Raw genomic sequence first — 6,000 nt, 5'->3', positions numbered from 1 at the left:
CAGAGTGAAACCAAAAAACTTGTAGGGAGACTGAGAGCCACCACAGGACTGTCGGGATTAGACTCCTTACTCTGACCTGTGACATCTGATGAACACAGTTTTCTGACTATAAGTTGGAAAACATCAGATATGTCATACTGTTGATGTCATCCTGACTGACTTCTATATCTCCTCTCAAACTGCTCCCATATCTCTTATCACTGGAAGGTCTGTGGCCAACTCCTGTCCATTCCAGTCCTTTTCCTGGTTTTTGTCTTATCCAGTGCATTGTACAGCAGGTAGATGAGGAACAATGAGGACAGAGTGAGAGTCTGGCCAGGCCTTTTCACTACAGGACTAGAAGGAATAGAGGCCATAGTCTGACATGTAACATGAAAACAGATGAAAACCAGAAAGAGAGATCAAAATCAAAATGTTCTGGCATCAGTGACTGACCAACAGTAAGCGTGTCCTGGTAAATGATGAAACAATAAGAAGCAGAACAAATGCAGTGGTCTGTCAGGATTAGAATCACAAATAGACCTTTGTTTCAAAAGAATTGAAACACTGTATAAATAGAACAATATTTTTAATAATCATAATCATAATCAACAATAATCATTTAAACTCCTTTTTTTATTTTTTTATTTTTAGTAAAAACAACCTTACTACTGTATAGTTCAAGTTTTATAAAATTTAAGAGTCAGGCAATTAAACTGACTCTATCACAAAGGGAGAATGCTGCTATATTACATGGAGACAAATGTTGCTATATAAAAGCTTGTGCTGAGAGATACCTGCGGCTCTCCTGGATACTACGTTCTTATTTTCTTTAGGAAGAGTTCCTGAACTCATGCAGTAGTTTCCAATTCAATTCAATTCAATTCAATTCAATTCAATTCAATTCAATTCAATTCAATTCAATTCAGTTCAATTCAATTCAATTCAAACACTTATCCAGTACTGTATCATGTCCTAATTCAGTGCTGCCTGTCTGAATGGATGTTTACTCATACTTTTCTTTTACAAGTAAAATGTGAAAGAGAGTGTGATAATTACGATGTGTTTATCTTTTTATGGTTGAGTAAATCTTATAAAATATAACTACTGACTGCGAGGGAGTCGTATTATTTCTTCTGATATATATTCTAGTTAGAAAAATATAATAATTAAAAAAGAAAATTTGATATCTGTGTTTAAAATGTCCTAAATAAAGGAAACATTAGATTCAGTGATAAGGAATAACAGCACAAGAGCCACACCTTCTTCATTAAATCCTGATGCAAATGCAAATGTGTGCAGTGTACTTCTGTCCTGCTGACCCATCTTGTACTTTGTGTTGATCATCAGAGCAGCAGTGGAGAATCTTCAGGCTCAGGATGACAAACACACTCATTGTGCTGCTGGTTGCTTTCTTTCTGCCATGTAAGTGTTTCTGCTTCTTCACTATGAAGAAACACTATGTCAGTCAGTCATTCCAGAACATCCTTTCTGTTTTCATCTCCTCAGGTGTTACAGGTCAGAGTTTGGAGTCTGTTCCTTCCAGTCCTGTAATGAAACGGCCTGGGGAGACTCTCAGTCTCTCCTGCAGGGGATCTGGTTCTGAATTTACCTGCTGTGGTATGCATTGGATAAGACAACAACCAGGAAAAACACTGGAATGGATCGGAGTTGGCCACAGACCTTCCAGCAACAACAGATATGCGAATAGTTTGAGTGGACGTATAGAAGTCAGTAGAGATGACAGCAACTACATAGTGTATCTGAGGCTTTCCAACCTAAAGCCAGAGGACTCTGCTGTGTATTACTGTGCCAGAAACACACAGTGGTTTAAGTAATGAGAGAGGCTTTACAAAAACCTACAGCCATACAGTTTTACAGGAACCTACAGGGGGCAGCAGATGATCAAGAATCTGATGTTCAACTCACCGACACAATAACACCTGTGATTCTACCATCTGTAAATACATATTCTTAGAAGCTAGAGTATTTCTATGTAAATGAACATGATAAATATTGATAAAAACGTTTAATTTAAGCATTTAAACATTTAATATAGTCATATTTCATTTTTAATTTTAAATTAATTTTAAATTTAAACTATGGAATTTATTGCCTCTATTTGTTTTTGAGTTAAAGCAACTTTTCTTTCTGTCTTTCTTTTTTCTTGTTCTTTTTTAATGCATTGTCTGGCAAACACAACAACATCAAAGACATTACAGTATCAGATGAAGTATTCACAACGTGTTTTGGTCTGTCATCCAAAGACTGGATTACCTGCTCCAGAGACAACAGCAGGGTGGAGGTCGAATAGTCAGAAAAATAACATTTAGACTTTTCCTAAACACTTTTTCTTGAAAATGCCATGAGTTCAAGTAAAAATCTGATGCAGAAACAACAAATGTGTTGCTTAGATAATGTGACTGCACTTATACTACAGTACATTGATAAAACTACTAGACCACCTACCCAGCACACCAATGGGAGTTGGTTGACAATTAAAAGTCATGTGATAAAGCTCCTGGCAAACAGTTTTTGAGCTGATGCTAATACCAAGTGGGTTTGGAGCTTTGGAGTTACTGAGTCATCAGAACTTTTATGCACAATGCACCTCAGCATTCGACCTAACTCTAACTTTATGTGGTCTGAGACTTCATGGCTGAGTTGCTGTGGTCCTTGAATGCTTCCACTTCCACGCAACACCAGTTACAGTCTATTGTGGAATATCTAGGAGGGAAGAAATTTTGCAAACTGCAGCGATTGCATCATAATTTATCACCATGCTCACATTAATTGAACTGTATAGAACGACTCATTTTTTCACGAGTGTTTGTAAAGATGGCATGGACAGGTGTTTGATTTCATACAGCATGTTACCTACATGTTCTCTGTTGGTCTTTTGCTGTAAGCCTCACTGAAAAAGAGACATGGACAGTATAATCAAAGCACTGCTAATGTTACACTGTTGCAATACATCAGTGTTCACCATGTTATATTCCACAGGTGTGAAGTGTGAGCAGCTTACCCAGCCAGCCTCTGCAACTGTGCAGCCAGGGTAACGTCTGACCATCACTTGTCAATTTTCACATCGTCATTGCTCGGACATTGTGGATAAGATAAGCTGCATGCAGAAAAAGAAACCAAGTCCACTGGTAATGTACATGTCAGACACAGCACACAGTACAAGCAGTAAAGAACACGTTTAGCACGAACACAGACTCTTTTAGAAGGACGTTGACTCTGACAATCAGTGTATCATGGTGCCAGAGAAACACCCACAGTAACCAACATAATATAGATCTAATACACAATCTTTATTCTAATGATAATAGCATGATATTTGTAGGAGCCAAAAATAATTACGTATAATATATGATGACTTCAGTGTCTAACGTGACTTTATTTGAATCTTTCCCATCTGATGGCTGAAACATGGGCAGAGGTGATAAAGGCCTGTGATGCTACCTGGAGTGTGTGGCTGGAGCAGGACGACACAGTATTTGACTTCTATAATGGTTATTTACCACCCATTTCCTCAGCCAAATACCAGAAAACTGGTTGTCAGAGGGGCAATTTAATAATAATTACACCGTAATAACAGCAAAGTATCCTTAAAAAAAATCATAATCAGAATACAATAAAATGTTATCCTATTGTTGTAACTCTGTTTTAATTATATATATCACTATTTTACAGTAAAAGTAATCTCAATGTCTTTTATATTGTAAATTAAAGTTTTTGAGACACATTTGATTATTTGATATTGATATTTTAGCCTCTCCCCAGTACAACCCAGACGCCAAACTATTGTCCACTTACTGACTCTCCCCTCAAAACACTTCCTTCATTCCTTCACTTATAAAGTCATGCTCAGACTTTTGTGATGACAGTGCTCCGGCCTGAAAGTTGCTTCATGTCATGATAATGATACAAAAAAAATCAGTTTTTAAAAATTGTTTGAATTACTAAACATTTCTCTCTGATTTTCATTGATCTCTTTTTTTGTGCTTTAGCAGGTTTGAATGGTCAGGCTTTGGAGTCCATTCCCTCCACTACAGTGTAGGAAAAACCCTCAGGAAGCCCTCAGGCTTTTCTGCAGAGGATCTGGTTTTGATTTTGGCCAGTGTGGAATAAACTGGATCAGACAACCAGCAGGAAAAACACTAGAATGGATGGGAGCTATCTGGTATGATGCAAGTAGGACTGCTTATGCCAGCAGCATGTAAGGATCTATAGAAATCACCAGAAATAACAGCAATAGGATGGTGTATCTGAGACTGTCCAACCTAAAGCCAGAGGACTCTGCTGTGTATTATTGTGCCAGATAGAGTAAAACACAAGCCATTAGGAAACCTGAACAACAACCGCTCAGCAGCTGACCAGTTATAGCATGAAGGTATCAGGGCAGCTGTGAGACCAAAATAATAACAGATCAGAGCAGGATGGCACTTGAATACGAGCAAAGTATAGTTAAATGAGTCATACTTAGCTGTTGTTAGCATTACATTATAAAACCAAAATCATCATCTAATTTCTGTAACATGCATTTTAATGTAACAAAAGTCATCTCAGTGTGAATCATGTTGTAAGGCAAAAAGGAAAACAAGAGAAAAATCCAGGTTTCCCAAAGCAATGAGAGGAAAAACCTGATGAACCCTCTGCTCATGATCCAGAGATACCTGCTATAGTGTGGCTGGAAACACTAAAATAGACTAAATGTTAGAGAGAGAGAAGTGGGACTAATGGAGGAAAGTAAAAGTGGAGGAGATCTTTAGGCACATATACATAGAGGAGAAAAAAAACAGGTATTTGTGTGTGTGTGTGTGTGTGAATCTGCTATTGTCCACATGAAAGCCATATCATGTGTTTTCTGACAAAGCAATAAAAAGGGCATAGCTGCATCTAGTAGGTATAAAATACACACATATATATCACATTTATGCTTAAAAATATGTAATAGTTCAAATAGATACAAGAAAGGACACAAGATCCTTTCCCAAAATGTTTGGAATTTTGGACATCTTACACAGGAACAAGGAAAATCTGCTACATTACAAAATGAATGAAAAATGTGATAAAATAAGAAGAGATGCCAGCACAAGAGCCCCTCCCTCTCCATAATATCCGGATGCAAATCTTCACTGTGTGCAGTGTACTTCTGTGCTGCTGACTTGTCTTAAACTTTGTGTTGATTTTCAGAGCAGCAGTGGAGAATCTCTACAGTCACAATGACACAGACACTCACTCTGCTGCTGGTTGCATTTTTATTTCCTTGTGAGTTCTTTTGCTTCCTACTGTTTCATCATTTTCCAGGACACTCTGATTGATGGTCAGTCAGTGAACTAATGTGTTGTTCTTCTGTCCTTTCATTTCATCAGGTGTTACAGGTCAGAGTATGGAGTCCATTCATTCCACTCCTGTAGTGAAACAGCCTGGGGAGACTCTCAGTCTTTCCTGCAGAGGATCTGGTTTCACATTTACCTGCTGTACTATGAACTGGGTTAGACAACAACCAGGAAAAGCACTGGAATGGATCGGAGAAAGCTGGTCTGATTCCAGCAAAAACAGTTATGCGAGCAGTTTGAGAGGACGCACAGAAGTCAGTAGAGATGACAGCAACAGTCTGACATATCTGAGACTTTCCAACCTAAAGCCAGAGGACTCTGCTGTGTATTACTGTGCCAGACACACAGTGGTTTAAGTAATGAGAGGGGCTTTACAAAAACCTTCAGACATACAGTTTCACAGGAACCTACAGGGGGCAGCAGATGATCACGAATATGATGTTCAACTCACTGTCACAATAACACCTGTGATTTTACCATCTGTGAATACATATTAGCAAAATGCAGAGAATCTAAAAACATGTTATGGTAACAATGAAAAACAATGTGAAAAATAAAATTCATAAACATTTAACCACAATTTAAAGAAGAAAACAAAAATAGTAATCAAAATATAGGATATGTAGAAAAATAAATATTTTCATTTTTTTCACATGAACATATCATAATGTTTTAT

The sequence above is a fragment of the Oreochromis aureus genome, linkage group 4 (assembly GCF_013358895.1).
Source record: "Oreochromis aureus strain Israel breed Guangdong linkage group 4, ZZ_aureus, whole genome shotgun sequence".
Taxonomy (NCBI): Eukaryota; Metazoa; Chordata; class Actinopteri; order Cichliformes; family Cichlidae; genus Oreochromis; species Oreochromis aureus.
This window is presented reverse-complemented; position numbering follows the sequence as displayed.